Source organism: Amblyomma maculatum, chromosome 4, assembly GCF_055883805.1.
Source record: "Amblyomma maculatum isolate TAMU_Amacu chromosome 4, ASM5588380v1, whole genome shotgun sequence".
Lineage (NCBI taxonomy): Eukaryota > Metazoa > Arthropoda > Arachnida > Ixodida > Ixodidae > Amblyomma > Amblyomma maculatum.
The window spans coordinates 112,140,423-112,156,737 of record NC_139347.1 but is presented as its reverse complement, the minus strand read 5'-3'; the positions used below and the strand labels follow the sequence as shown (position 1 = coordinate 112,156,737).

The 16,315-nt window shown below is 44.0% G+C and overlaps 1 long non-coding RNA gene across 1 annotated transcript; it reads right to left on the bottom strand.

The window, feature by feature from the left end:
• Nucleotides 1–1,253: 1,253 nt before the first annotated feature.
• Nucleotides 1,254–14,883, bottom strand: LOC146191959 (uncharacterized). Its single transcript, XR_014706376.1, has 3 exons — nt 14,761–14,883; nt 10,554–10,650; nt 1,254–1,413 (listed from the first exon to the last, which is right to left on the bottom strand). It is a non-coding gene; the product is annotated as an uncharacterized LOC146191959 (long non-coding RNA).
• Nucleotides 14,884–16,315: the final 1,432 nt, after the last annotated feature.

Here is a 16,315-nt window from a genome sequence, read left to right as displayed (position 1 = left end):
CCTGATTTGCCCGTCCCCTTCGCAGGTTGATTGGGAAGTTGCACTTTCTTGTCACCTATTTGACATCGTCGATCAAGTGCAAACCTTAATATGTAGCAGGAGTGTAATGTCACACAATTTGTGTTTGGAGACTCTTCAGTCTGCATTACAATTCTTGTATTTCCATCAATATGTTTTGAGAATATGTATCATAGTACTGTTGCATGACAGGTGTGTAAAAAATTAGAGCAGTGCGGAATCTGCATTGGAGTAATATGAAAGCACGGATGCTGCTGTTGGTTGCTTAATTCACTTCTTGTTTACCCATTTTAGTCTTTGGTACTTTCAAATTGCGTGCCAACACCCTCCTATGCCCCTTTCCGGCTCTACTTCCGGTTGCGTCTCACATCCTTGAAGTCACCCTAATTGACTGATTTGGTACTTTCAAAATGCACGCCCAATCCCTTCCTATGCCCTTTTTTTGGCTCAACTTCAGGTAGCGTGGCATCAGCTTGACTGGTTTAATTAACATGTATTTGATACATCTCGGCCGCACCCTAATTGACTGACTTAACTATATTTTAGTATTTGATACATTCAAATGTGGCGCCAAGCCATTGGATCACGGTAGACAAGCGGGGTTATGAACAGCTTTTAACGATCTGGGGGTGGCACAGTGGTAAAGCGCTTGGCTAGGGATCCAAGGGATGGAGGTTAGATTCCCGGTGGAGACATTTTTTTTTTTTTTTTGAGGAGGAGTCGCACACCTCTTAAGCGTTGCTAGGCAATGCTGGCAGAGCTTGGCGAGGAGGCTGCACAGCTGGCCTTGGCTGTGACATCACACGCATGCGCAGAACTAGGCAATGTGAAGCCACGCGAAGCTGAAGTCTGATACGCGTATACAAGCTTTCGCTTCAAAAGGTACGGCATGCAAAAACCTGTGCGTGGTTACCGACCCGCACACAGCGTGAGGATTGTTCGAGACTCAGGACTCAAAAGATGAAAAAAGCAGTGTGATCTTAGAGGACGAGAGACATTGACATAGGAATGCTACCATGCTATAGTGATACTCTGCATGGTTGCAAGGCTCCTACACCACTCCTCATGTTTATGTTGCGCATAATACTAATATCCCAGCTTTAGGCCTTGTGCAAGGCCTCAATAAGTGTTTGCTGCAGTTGTGACAAAATGTTTTGCAGAAATGATGCCCTCCATGAGATATGCCTTATGTGTAAAGCATGCATGCTTGGAAAAGACACATGTGGTCACCTGGAATGGCTTTATTCATGCCATGTCTTAGCATGGCTGACACACTGCGGTCACAAAACATCTGCTTTCGGTCCACCAGGTTGGAGCTTGGATATAGGTTCCCTTGTTCTGCTGCTCTTGACCTGTTGGGTTCGGGCTTGGATACAGGTTTTCACTGTGCGACGTCTGCAAAATGCAAAAAAAAAGCAGGACTATATCCCAGATCCAAAAATTCAGCTCATGTCTTTCCAAACATTTTGGGAAAGGGACAAGTAGGTGCTATACTATTATTTGGCAACAATTCAATTCAAAAAGTTTCGATTCTGAACTACAGAAATCTGAGAAACTGACACGAGCATACAGACTGTTCATCATCAGACCCCCACAAAATTTAATACCTCAAGCAAACAGATATTTCAAGGGCCTTCGAACCATATCCTATCGATCAATCAGATAAATGAAGGGGAAATGAGGGTATTCATTATAATACATGAAGAAAAGAAGCCGACAGTCGGCGAGGCCAAGGAAAGCACTGGGGATTGTAGTTTTTTTTTAAATTTTTGCTTCGGTAATCACACAAATTAGTAATGTAATCTGTTTAGGGGAAAGATAAACACAAAGTAGAAGCAAAAACAATGTGCCGATGGTGGGGACCGAACCCACGACCTTCGAATATCGCGTCCGGTGCTCTTCCAACTGAGCTACATCGGCCGCTGTTCCACCTGCTACTTTCTTACGTATTAATGTTGTCTCTATACGAACCTTGAGAGTGTTCACCAGCGCCGCCCTCAACCATAGCGGTGGACGTGGAATGTCCTGTGTTATCGCCACTGTCACATAGAATGTGATCAAGAGCGAGGGCGAAAGCTGTGCTAGAACCCTCTTATGCTACCTATGGCTTCAAGACTTCCAGAACCGAGACCCCCATAGGCGACAAGCAGATAAGTGAAGGGGAAATGAGGGTACTCATTATAATACATGAAGAAAAGAAGCCAACAGTCGGCGAGGCCAAGGAACGCACTGGGGATTGTACTTTATGGGTTTGGTCCCCACCATCGTCACATTGTTTTTCCTTCTACTTTGTGTTTATCTTTCCCCTAAACAGATTACATTACTAATTTGTGTAATTACCAAAGTAAAAATTAAAGAAAAAAAGACGAGTACCCTCATCTTCACGTCCACGTCCACCGCTATGGTTGAGGGTGGCGCTGGTGAATACTCTCAAGGTTCATATAGAGACAACATTAATACCCAAGAAAGTAGCAGGTGGAACAGCGGCCGATGTAGCTCAGTTGGAAGAGCACCGGACGCGATATTCGGAGGTCGTGGGCTCGGGCCCCACCATCGGCATGTTGTTTTTCCTTCTACTTTGCATTTATCTTTCCCCTAAACAGATTACATTACTAATTTGTGTGATTACCAAAGTAAAAATTAAAAAAAAACACACAAAGTACAATGCCCAGTGCTTTCCTTGGCCTCGCCGACTGCTGGCTTTTTTTCTTCACCTATCGATCAATGACATTTGTACACCGCTTCATGAAAAGCTACAATAACTACAAAGTCAAGAGAGTAGTGCAAAACTGGAGATTTAAACAGCCTTCGAGAAGTAGAAGTTTGCACTCTTGAATATGGCTCAGCATACACAGCTAAAGAATAAAACCAAACCTGAAAGATTATGCAATCCTACATATATGATCATATGAAGATGCACCTCGGCTCAACCTTCTGCCTCTGCTCCAGATTGAAGGAAACAGCTGTTCCTCTACTCAAGGCTTGGTTAGAATTCATGACGGCCTCCGAGCGTTCCTTCCAACAAAGTCTGCTTGAGAAATACCATGCGGAAAGAATGCATGGAGACCTTGACTGAAACCTTTACTCCCAGCGATCCTGGAGACATTTTTTTTAGAAATGAAGCTTTACTTTGATCGCTCCTCGAGTGCAGGAGAAAACTCAAGTTTTCTCACGAATTTCAAAGTTGCAATGACGCTAATATAGGGCCACTTCGACCTCCACTTGCAAACATGAGGCATTGTAGCGTTCACACGCTGTGCGGACTTCATTCTACTGCATACAAAGCCTTTCATTAAAGCGGATACAATAAGATTCACAGACCCACTGTTTGAAGCATTGGCTCTGTGGGAACCTCAATCTGACTCGAAAATACTGAAACATTGTTTCAAGTACGACCAAGACAAGTCTCCCGAAGTCCATGCAGCTAACGATAAGTATGGATAGCTGTTGTCAGGTGCAGCTTTTAATGCTGTAGTTGATCACCGCATTATACTGCTGTGGTATAGGCATATTTCAAGTTGTCACCGGATGCCTCAGCAACATTTCAGAGTGTGCCGAGTGCCAAATTGCAGCAAGCATTTGATGGCTAACAGCAAACAAAGCATGTGCAGGGGTTTCTATGAGCCACTGTGAACAGTGGTGCAATTGTAGGGAATGGCATATTGTAAATAGGAAGAGCGAGGTACCGGAGGTGCAGTTGTGCCATGGAACACCTGTGCTGCACACATCGATGGCTTGCTGATTGCCTCGGAGCATAATGTTTTAGACGCACGGTGCTGTGGGGAGGGGGGGTCAATTCTGTCTTCAGAGTGGCTCAGGGATATTCGCAGTCAAGTACATTTACAATTACAGCTCCTAGCTTGCTTGGAAACAAGCGGCATTTGATTCTGGAAAGCCAAATTTCTTGGCTGGGGTGCATGCGCTGCAATATGCTTATTTGCACTTTACATGTGCTCAACGCTCACTGCTGAGCACTTCGAGTGCAAACACGCAACTAGGTCACTAGATTTCACAGCAATTCTAGCACTTCTCAATGCCTAAATCCTGTTCTACGCAAGCTTTATGTCAATGACAGAAAATGTTGCCAGACGTGAATTGTTTTCAGCCATTTTTCACAGATACCTTGTTCATGCAGTTTGCAAAACATATTTTTGTTCTGTTGTGGCCAAAGAAAGACACAAACGCAGGCAGCCAGGAACGTGAGTTTTATTCACGAATGCCTTTGCTTATATAGCCCCTGTCTTGCGCATGCGTCTAAATTGACATCTGATATTGCGCAAAACAAGGGCTATATAGACCGAGGCGTTGGTGAATAAGACTCACTTCCATTCCAAGCTGCCTGCGTTCGTGTCTTTCAACGGCCACAACAGAGCAGTTTTACTAGGCTGGGACTTTTTTTATGCAATAAAGCAACTCAGGCTATGAGTAGTGAAGTGCTCCAGAAATTTCAATCACCTGGGGTTCTTTAATGTGCACTGATGTTGCATAGCAAACGGGTGCCTTACTTTTCGTCGCCATCAAAAAGCGGCTGCCGCAACCTATTAGGCTGCGACTCTTGAGGCAGCTTGTTGATGTTGTTCAGAAGGACTTCACATTAGAAAATGACCAGGTTACACGTAGTGGCATGTACTTTCCAGGCCAAATTTTGGGTTTTGTTTTGTCCCTGTAAGCCATGTGTGCTCCTGTAAGCCATGTGTGCTGCCTAGAGTGGAGGGATATTTCTAGAGGATACGAAGTCATAAGAAATGCTGAAAAGCATTCAAGAATCTCAACTGAACCTTGAGTAGAGAAGACTGTTTTCTTCACTTTATAGAGCTGAGGTAGTGTCAAGTCGAGACAAGTTTGTGAATTCGACCCCAAGGGCAAAATTTGAATTAAAAACTATTCCACAGGCATAACAGACTCATGCCCTAATGTCAAGTCCTCTGAACGTTCAGAAGCAACCTCTATATATTCACAGGCTAACAAAACATGTTTCCCAGGATGCATGAAAAGGCAGCTGTGAAAAACAGCTGAAAACACTTTAATGTCAGGAAACCTCACTGCCGCTGTGATACAGTTCATGTAGAACATGACATATGCATTGAGAAATGTGAAATTTAGTGACCAAATTTGTTTATTAAGGTTTGGTTTGAAGTTGCTGCTACACTTGCTCTTTGACCTTGCAAGGCTCAGGGGCAAGGGGAGAAAACATGCATGCTGCTTTGCAACGTATGCACCCAAACAAACAAATTGAACTCCCTGATCGGTTTACAAACAAAGCTGGGAGCCACAATGGTCACTGCTTGAAAAGCCATGCCTTCTGCCTACCGTGAATGTGTCTCCACAAAACGAGTGAACCAGCCACTTAGACAGCACCGCGAGTCTGAATACGTCTGTACTACCCTGATATGACAACTAAGCCATTGATGCCTCTAGCACAAATGTTCATTGTTCCAAAGGCTCAACTGCGCTGCTAGTGGGCCCCAAGCTTCCTTTATACGTATGTGCTAAGACCAAAAATGGGAAGACTGCCCAATAGGGGGTGATGAAGAGGCCATGTTTGCTGTTTCAATGTCCGAAAGGGGGGGGGGGCTGCCACTTTCATGCAATGTCTGATGAGTCCTAATCTAAACATCCTGAGCATACACACATGCAGCAGCAAGTGTGCAATACATGTCTAAAGGTGTACGCCGAGATATCTACAGGCCGTCACCGAGTGTTCTCGCTATGTCTCCATAGCTAAAGCAAAACTGATCTGCGTGCCCACCACCACAGTTTTCTCTCAGCACCATCGGAGTGCTGTAAGTCTTCAAAGCAAAACCATTACTAGCCCTATTTACACGTAATGTCGTCTGCGACCGTTGTTGGCTGTGATGGTTCTGAAAGAAGAGCAATCACGCCATTGTTGTGCATAGAGCAGCTTGGTAAGATGAGGCATGCGGCTGAGCTTAATACAGAGGATCAGATGGCGTGACATTTGGAAAAACCCTTTAACGTGAAGTGCACCGAGCAGCTGCCCTTAGCTCAGATCGAAAGCGAAGCCAGCAAAGCATCTATATCTACTGTGGCTGCATTAGCTGTGCACCGCTGCCTACAAGAAACGCAGTACATCAACTGTGTGTGCAGCCAGCCACACCTACTCTTGCTCAGCTAAAGTCTGCTTTGATTGATTTCCTGCTTAGCCAATGATGCCAATGGTGCTAGTGGGGCCTCTGATGGAGATGCTGGCAATTAAGACGTGGCTGCTGATTCCGCAGTGCCAGTTTTGCAAAAGCCATTCTTTGCAGGCAGAAGCCCCTTATCGGAACATTTAGGGCAGTGATCGTGCAATCAGAAAGTTCGGTCAAAAATCTGGTTTTCTGGAAAATCAAAGGGTTGGAAGGTATGTACGCAACATGCCTTTCCCCACAAGTGTGTCCCTGTCTCTGGAAGTCACCATGCAAAGCAAACTTGCTCTTAGTCCTCAAATGTGTATCATAGCTCTGCATTAGGTAGGTTCTGAAACATTGCTCCCATATAGAGACAATTTGAAATGTGCAGCACCACAGAAGTATGTGATGATCAATTACAGCACTGCTGTTTGTGATAGGCCATGGTTATGCATACTTGGTGTCAAAAGCTGGGATGTCAGGAGGGTAGCCAAAGCTGTATCCACAAAACAATATGCCAGAAGTTCTGGGTTGAACAGGGTTGACCTGGGCCGTCACTCAGGCAATGCTTCACAAAACAGATGTGTGCATACTCACTGCATCCACTTTTGTGAAAAGCTGGATAAACTCGCAGAACAAAGCACAAATAGCGAGCAAATGATATAATGTCCCGTGTTTACAAGTTGAGTGGCAGTCGATGAGCCCTCAAGGTCACCTAACTGCCAACAAATGAAAAGCAGGCATTGAGGGCTGCATGGAGTTGAAGTTCAAGTGAAAGTATTTTTTGTGAAGTGCCAATTTCCTGTCACGATACTCAATCTCACAAGCTGTACGCTGCCCTGCGAATGGCACAGGAGCCCTGGCCCATTTAGGATCATACAGATTATAATAGGTAATTGTGCTCCTACGTGCCTCTTGCTCCTTGAACTGACCAGGGTGAAAATGGGGGCACAATTATCTAGAAAGGCTCTTTGCAAAACAAGAGTATCAGCTATCCTGCATAGTGCAATTCCTGTGGGAAAATATTTTTGCAGGTCCCGGGTGCACAGTCACGTCACACATGGATGACGTAGCCTATACGACACATATATGTATCTCCTAGATTTTTTTTAACAGATGCGCACTGCTCAGTCAAGACGAGATGCGCGGGAATGTAGTGAGCACTGATTCTGTGCGTTTGCAATTTTTTGCTTTCGTTCTGTTTCTTTCGATAGTTTAGCGTACAGCTTGTATGGGTATGCAAAGCAACGCGGGGACTCTGGAGTTGAGTCGGCTTTTTCGCATCATGTAACCGGGATGGTGCGTTTGCTCTCCGCAGTGTAATGAATATGTGCAAGAGTACTTGCCGTATGTGGGGCTGCATATATTCAGTACCAGAGCTTGAGTTATTTGCGAACACGCCCATACACATGCAGTTTTGTAGTGGCGCAAAAAATTATTCTGTCAAGACAGAGTATCTTCTGAACGGTGCATAAACATTGATGTTTGGATTAAGCCATGAAATAGTATACAAGATGTTTCACATAAGGTTTGGTTTATGGGGTTTAATGCCCCAAAGTGATTCAGGCTTGTATCACATAGCGGGCTTAACTTAAGGTACAAAACCTGCCCCAGTGCACGGGCACAGAAGCAGCCAAATCTTCAGTGCTCCCTCCACTGCCACTCAGGCTATCGCAGCGCACACCTCACTGCTACGGAAAAAAAGGAGCAAGCGTGCATACTGCTCTGTGCTTTGCCAAGGGCAGCTCCAGGCGGTCACTCGTTTGAAACAGCGCGACCTGCGCTGGCCAAACCCTCCCCCACCCCCATTTTTTTTATCCTCTCCGCACTACTAAGTAAAAAAAAAGGAAGAAGCATACATGCTGCTGTGCGCTTAGCTCGAAGAACAGCTAGACCCCCCTCCCACTACCTCCACTCCCCCTTCCCACCCACCCACAATTTATTGAGCGCCCTGGGAAGCTTGAAGCAGTCACTCGTTTTAAAGCACTTTGACAGCCAACCTCCCAGTACCCTTTCGTCCTTCCCGCATAGACGAGAAAGACCTTGCAGCCCTTTTCTCACTCCCTCCCAGTAAAATGAAAAAGGAAAAAAAAACCGCCACGCAGGATATGCAGGAATAATACAGACACGTCACTTTTGTGTCAACAAGGTATGAGTTGCTTTGGCCTGAGCAGAAGATAGGGAGGACTAAAGATTTGACTGCTTCTGTGCACTGTGTGTTAGAGCACAGGGCTCAATCGGCCACCTTTGTACCTTAAGTTAAACCCGTTACATGAAACAACTATAGTGCTAAAAAATTGTTTGTTCAATAACTAAGCCACATCTTGTATAAATTCACAGCTTAATTTCAAACATCATTTATGTGCCCTTAGAAGATGCTCTCAGTCTTGACAGCTATTTCTTTTCACCACTACAAAACTGCAAGTGTGTGGTGTGCATGTGTGCAAATAACTCATGCACTATAAATATGTTTGCAGCCTCACATAGGGTCAGTACCCTTGCACATTTTCATTACAATGAGGAAAACAAACGCACGATCCCACTGCGAAGAAGCAGACTTATGACTCAGTTCTTGTGTCGCTCGAATATCAGCAACCCTGCCAAACCACCAGAAGAAAAAGAACGAAAGCTAAGCAAAAATTGCGACCACACAGAATCAGTGCTCACTCCACATTCCCCCGCATCGTGCCTTTTGACTGAGCAGCGCTTTTCTCTCAAGAAAAAAAAGAATACAAACTCCACGAGTAATGTGTAGGTGACATATAGTAGGCTATGTCAATGAAGTATTATGTGATTGTGCACTGAGGACCTGCAAAAATATTCTCCCAATCCCCGTTGCAGCAGAAGTTGGGTGCAATGCTGAATATTTCTGTATTAAGTCTAATGTTATGCACGAATCTTGGGAGGAGCATGCCTTCTCTATTGAAAACCAGAAGGGAAGGCAGGGGGGTTATGAATGGTACCTGTAAGGTTAAGGTGCTCTTAAGCGCTTAATCCCTTTAATAGAGAGAGCAAACCAAGGCAGAGTGGAGCAGGTAATGTGGTCATTGTCACAAGAGATGTCTCCCGGCAGCACCCTATTTCTGCCCCCAAAACAGGTTTTACCGCCACAGTGAAGGGGTTTTCGCTGAGGAGAGAAGCACAGCAGAAGTATTCTGCCAGAACAACCCCATACCGCCATTTACATTTGCTGAAACTTGTGAGTTCTCCCTCCTCACTCACAAATCATGAGGATGTGCTTTGGTCCACTCTCCATGGAAGGGGTATGGTATCGGTTACCTTTAAGCCACAAAACAATGCTTTTCACAAACACGCACATATTTCAAGGTGGAAGCAAGGCCACCTGTTTCTTGCCACATTTGTTATCATCAGCAGCTGCATTTCAATGAGGACAGAAGCCAGCAACACTTTCCTCAGTAGTTTGTAGTACCTCCGCCGCCAATACAGCTAGCCGAGAAGTAATAACTACTTGACGTGATTCCACATGCACAAATTACATCAGCTTAACACTTAAAAGTACAGATAACACTGAATTTTCCCATCCAATTAAACGCTCAACCACTTCCTTCTCAGTTGCTACAGTGCTACTGGCATCCCGGTACGTGGCATCCCAGCCATGGCGGTATGGTGAAAATCTGCAACCAGTATGCACTCAAGAACTCTGATCACATGTGGCCGGCCTACCACTACTCAGAATACTGTCAATCATTTTCAAATGAAAGATGGTAGTACTTATGTGAAAGCAGTGCAATGTCAAGACTACTGAAACCTATATCGACTGCATTGCCCCTACTGTACTCTGCTAATTTAACTTGCAGTCAGAGGAATATAACTAGCCCAACAACTGCAGCAACCACAGTGAAGGTGCACGAGCCTTCACTTCAAGGTGTACTATCCTCACATCTTATAAAATCAGCTGGTAATGAGATTTGTTTCAAAACTTCTGGCTTTTCCTACCTTAAAAAGAAACTTGCATTTTCAGTAAAATAGCAATTTAGTGAATAGAATGCAGAAATGTATAACACAAGCTAGCTTCAGCTTGTCCTCAATGTCCTTTTATTACCCTAAAGCTGAACATGAGCTATGAGAGACATCATGAAAGAGGGCTTCTGGGCTAATTTCCAGAGCCCTCCCTCTTCCACAGAAAGTTCTTTAAACTGTGCACTGGCACTGCCCAACATGTAGGCAAATTTGCATTTTGCCTGTATCGACAGGCTCCAGGCACCATTCCATTCCATATTCTCAGGCTCAGCAGCCAAATGCCATAGCCAGTAAGCAACGGCAACAATCAAAGAAAACACTGAAGAAACCTGAACCTCAAAATAAACATAAGGAGCCACAAATGCAATAGTAGGTTAGGCAGATAAGAAACTACACATGCTGAAAAATGTCTTCAGCACTTACATCAATGTCCGACTTGCCCATCATAGCACTGTGCGATTCTGGCAAAGGGTATTGTAGAGCTTGAAGAAGCCATTGCTTTGAAGCCACATGGAGCTTGCTGTAAGGTAAAAAGTACCATAAACCAACAAATTAAAGCGTAATATAGTACAAGACCTACATGCAGAGGCTTTGTGAGCAAGAAATAAAGGCATAGAATAGGAACACCACAATACTTTTTTTTTTCTTGAAATTATGCATGGCATGCTGGTGTAAGTCACTGTATGAATTCGCCTCTGCCTGCTAAGTAATCCTAGATTAATATTTTTTTGGATTCAAACTTTCACTTTAGGATTGAATTCGTTGAAGGGCGACTGCCTATAAAGCCAGAGAAGAAACAATGTTGACATCACCGGAGACATACCAACACTGAAATAAATCCTTTCACTCCATCTCGTCACCAGCCTGGCAAAAGAACAGGTCAGGCATCACAGTGCCCCTAGTTACAAATAAAGCATTTACTTGATTTTAACTGCAAGTACATTTTAACATCAACCTATCCATAATCCACTAATGCCCACTAGGCCCAAGATCAGACAAGCTCTCCCTTTATGCTTTATATCGAGTGAGCCTCTTAATTTGTAGTGCAGGCCTTAATACATGCCTGTAACTACAATACTACTTTTCTAAGAGATGTGGAACTTCATTAGAATTCATTTCATGACCTAAGTAGCAGAAATTGTATTTTACCTTGAAACAAGCAGCCCGAAAAAACAAGGCTGTGAAAGGAGACAAGACAGGAGCTAACTTGCAACATATAAAGGAGTCAAGCAACAATGCAAACCACTCAATCACTTATAAGCAGAAAGCAAAACATGAGTCACTAATATTTAAGAGCACTTCCCTAATCTAGATATCCCAACTCACTGCATGTTAACACAATGGACGGCTCACTAGCACATTCATTACCTAGTCGTGAAATGCCTTCAGCTTCAATGATTTTCCAGCTGATTTGAAATGGATGACAGCCAGAATGTGCGCAGCTGAAAGAAACTGAAAGCAGCCAGTGCATTCTTTACAATGCACAGCCAAGTTGGTACCTCTACCTATATCTACATAAATGAAACCGCTCGGATATTTTAGTGATTGATGTTTTGCTGTCTGCTTATCAGTGACTGAGCAGTTTGCGGCGTTGCTTAGCTTTATATATTTCATGTTTGCATCAATAAAATTTAGTTTCGAGTTATGGCCTGCTTGCCTCCTTTCACATCCTTGTTTTTTCGCGCTGCTACTTTCAAGATGACGCCTTACCAACTCATGCAAATTGCCATCCTTCTCAAAGTATGTTAGTCAAAGAAATTTACTTCATTTGGTACTAACCAACACACATGACCAGGTTTGATGCAACTTAAAGGCGATCAAAGAGAGCATCATCATAAAGCATGAAAGTTGGCTCAGAAATGCACCTCTCCATGCCAGTGTAGCTTGCACAGACATGAATTTCTGTGGTAAACAAAACACTGGGCTGCTGCAAGGGTGGTACAGCAGAAGCAGAGGGTGCGTCGACAGTAAGAGGAAATATGGCATTGAATCTTGCTATGCACGGAGACATGTTGTGGGCTATGCAGCCAAGGTACGAAAGGAAAGGAGACAAGTTTTAGTCTCTTTGCCGAGGAGAGTGGTTTGCTCACTATTTAGGCTAGGCATGTGCAGGCTTGAAGTGAAGGGAGAAAGTTGGAGAGTTAATGCAAGGTCACTAGCGCTGAAGTAACCCACTCTACATGGCAAGGGAAGAGAGGTATGTTGCCTTCACTTTCTTGCCTAGCTTCAGCTGCATAGCCAGACATTTAACCCTGAGTATAGTGATGTGCTACCGTGTAGAATTGAACATTGAAAGTAGCACAGGAGTACAGCACCATTATTCGATCCATGATAAACAGGTAATACAGGTAAAGAGCATGCTGCGCTCTAAGGTTGCTGACGGCGTATTTGCTTATCTTACATTAAAAAAAAAGTTAGTGACCCATAAATATGATACTTCTGCTATTATGAGAACTCCACAGCTATGTAAATTGCATGAAGAAAGTGAACCTATGGATAGCTTGCACTGACGACTCACTAGGCACCCACTGGTGAACCAAAAGTAGAGCAAAAATCTGTCTAATTTGCATTCACCATCTTCATCATGACGGTATTGCAGACACTAAGCACAGTTCACCATCATAGCACTTATGATATCATCCAAGCCATCTATAAAAGCTACCCAGATTATCACATGAACATTTCAGTAGAGATATGACTTTCCAAGGGTCATATTATGACACTGACCAAATTCTCATGAAAAAAAGAAATTATGACCAAATCAGCACCTTTCTCGGAGTTCAGTGCATGGGCGTGAGATATGCTTTTACACTTCCTTTCGTCAACTGCTACTGTTTCAGGAAAAGGGGTCATCAAACTAAGTAACCTGAGTAGAGTTGCAAACAACGAAATTTAGGAGAGTGGTGAGGGGCAGACTTTGTGGCATTGCGAAGGTACTCTACTAATGCTAACAGTAGGCAGCCTTGATTTGATCATGGGGTTCAACATGCCAAAGAAACTGACTTCGAGGGTCAGCCATTGTAGAAAGCTCTGGATAATTTCGACCATCTACGCTTCTTTAATGTGCACTGACACTATAAAGCACATGGGCACCTAGCCTTTTTCCACCATCGAAATGCAACCACCCCAGCTAAGACCGAGCCCGCGTCACCCAGCTCACTAGTCAAATGTCGAAAACGCTGAAGCTGCCACAGTAGGGTGTAGGCAGCCTTGAGGCAGGGTTACATTTGAAGGCATGTTTTGTACAAGTCAAGCTTATATAAGCTAGGTATGGCCAAACTGTGGCTCATGAGTAGCATGAGGCTCCTTGCAAAGTCCAGGTGCAGTTCACGACTGCTTGGCACCTGTCCACCTCTCACCATTCACAGTATTTCTGCACCTACAGCCAGCTTCTTTTTTTTTAGGAGAAAACAAAAATACAGCCAGCTTCTCTGTTCTTTCCCCTTTAAGTTCCAAACCACCTTTTGTTTAGTATTCTTTTGAACAATGAAACAATGTGCCACCCTATGGACACACATCTAACAGAGCTGCTCACGACTGCAAACATGCTCATTCGAGAACTTCAATCTGCTTGCTTTACAAATGGGGCAGTAGAGGCATATTAACAGTCGTGGCATGAGTTCTTCACTCTGACCACCAGCTTTGTTAAATAAAAAAAAAAGTCATTATCATCATTTACTTTGCTCTTTGTAAAATTGTGCCTTTTTAGTCGAGAGTTCTCATTAAAGGTATGGCAGCTGTTGCTGTAGGCCTATAGTTAACGAGCTGTCTGACATATGCCCGCACTGTACTCGCTTGCTCATACATGGAGCTGAGCCTTAGCAACCTTCGTGGTGATGCAAAGAGATGTTTGCCCATGCTAACACCTTGGCATTTCCATAATGGCGCAGATCAGTGTCTCCACTCCCACTTGTGCTGTGAGCATTCCTGTCACTAGCACATATTGAAACCAAAAGCGATGGCAGCAGGCAATGTGACATATGCCAGCAGAGAGATGTTCACTTGCTTTTCCTCCACACATAGTGAATTACAATCCCAGAAATTAAGTGGATTGCCCGCTCCACAACGGAGCACCTGCATCCAGCACAGATTGTGTCCCGACTGTGTTTGGAACTCATGCTAGCGCAAGTAGGTAGTGCCCATGGACTGACATAGCAATTGCCAGTCATTCTGTGCGCTAGCCTGTGCTTCGTGTACACATGCCGTCTGTTTTAAACCTGTAATAGGTCTTAGATTGGTGTTTACCTCAACAGTTTATGCCATTCTTTCAGATAGTCGAGTGCGGGCAAGCACGGTAAGATTTCTTTGGCACTATTCTCAAATATAACAAAGGCTCAGATCACTGTTTTCACTGTTTCAGAGTTGAGGAATGGCTTCGAGTTCACAAATAGCACACAAAGATTGTTTCTGCACATAGTTTTCCAGTCCAATTCTGAGCTGAGGTCTTTAAAAAAGATTATTGCAGAATACTGCTGCTCTCAGACTTGCTGTCCTCAAAAGTGAGCACTAGTTCATGACAGCAATTTGCATTCGTAGCAGCGGCAAGTACCAATAGTCCATTATTGCAGAGGGCACAGCAAGCGCAGCAGAGACAATCTACTGGAAATGGTAGGTGCAGCTGAACACATACTCAAGTAAATTTCCAGCCGGTCCTGTTGATTTCGGCAGAGCAATCCAGACTGCTCCATGGAGCGATCTTGGCTCAGCAATCGCTCCTCATCTGCATTTGGAAGATGAAACCTGTGTTCCGGATCTGAATTTGGAATACAGTTGGTTCAAAATGAGCAGAAAAGAATGTTCTGTAAGTGACCACAGTCTGTTATTGGAATTCACTATTAACAGAGTTTTACTATCTACCACCTCGATCTGCTCATAATTTAAGTAGCATTATTTAAGTCTGTGATCCTGCAGGGGCCTCCGATCTCACACAAAGGATTCAGTGGCGTAGCAGGCACAACACACATCAAGAGGTGCCAGATAGTGTAACTTGTAAGAAATGTTATGCTAACTCTTCGTTACTTGCTAGCAGAGCAAACAGTATGTCCGTCATCAAACCTTCTTTTAAACCCTACTTCATGGCAATGGAAAAAGGCATTTCGAGTCCACTTGAGGTCTAACTTAGTACAGTAGCGATGAACAAGCCCCTGAGCCTGCCATGTGCCAAGGCGTAAATGCGCTTCACTGTATTGCACGAGTGAAGAACCGGAATGCTGGAAGCTTGAACAATCTGTTTCCAGAAAATGGTGACGTTGTTTGGGCAGTTAGGTTGGAATAATAAGCAAGCACTCTGCCCGTACCTTCATCTACTGGATTTCCTCTCAAAGGTATGTATGCCCAGCAAACAATGTCTGCAACTTAATCCAGGAGTAAAATCACAGCATGTTCTGAGGACTTCGATCATAACATTGAGTTTTTGATCATTCCAGTCACCTCAACATCAAATCCAAGGCATATGTGGCAGCCTATGGAACATTCGCACATACAAAACACACCGAGAAATGCAAGCCAGTCAGTCTAAAGGCAGCCTATCATCCTCATATTGTTCATAGCCTTCCTAGTGCCACCAAGTTTGCTTCCCAACCACCCTCTGAACATGCAATGTTCCACCCCAACTCGGGTTACACACAAGCAGTGCACCAAGAAAAGCAAAAGTTCATCCCTAGCTCCCACTACGTCAACTCGGAAGAATGTGCAGAGTCGGACCAGATATATAAATTTTCACAAGAGAATTCAGTCAAGTGCCATCTTTCCATCTTTCAACTTTACTTGCTCTCTAGCAGATCTAGCTTGGATTCATTTTGCACTCAAAGCTCAAGTTATGTTTCAACAACTTCAACATATTTATCAGGACTGCAGTGCAACTGCCTCTATTATCCAACCTTTTTTTTTTTTTGCTGAAGTTGACATGGTGAGTGAGCAGTCTAGTTATACAATAATTTTTTCCAGTTTTAACAGCCAATTAGAGAAATAATTTTTGTGAGCTTTCTTTTTTAAAGCTGCTTTGCTGACAAGTTCCTGCCTGCAAGCCAGTGAAGAAAATGTGGGATTATAGCTATCTGCACACTTCCATTAAATGATCTAAACACTGACATGATGATCAAGTGATATTTAGGAAGATATTGGCACCAGCGCAGCAAGCAGCTGCTGCTTGTGCATCATGACGGGCCAATGATACCGAGCTGCCA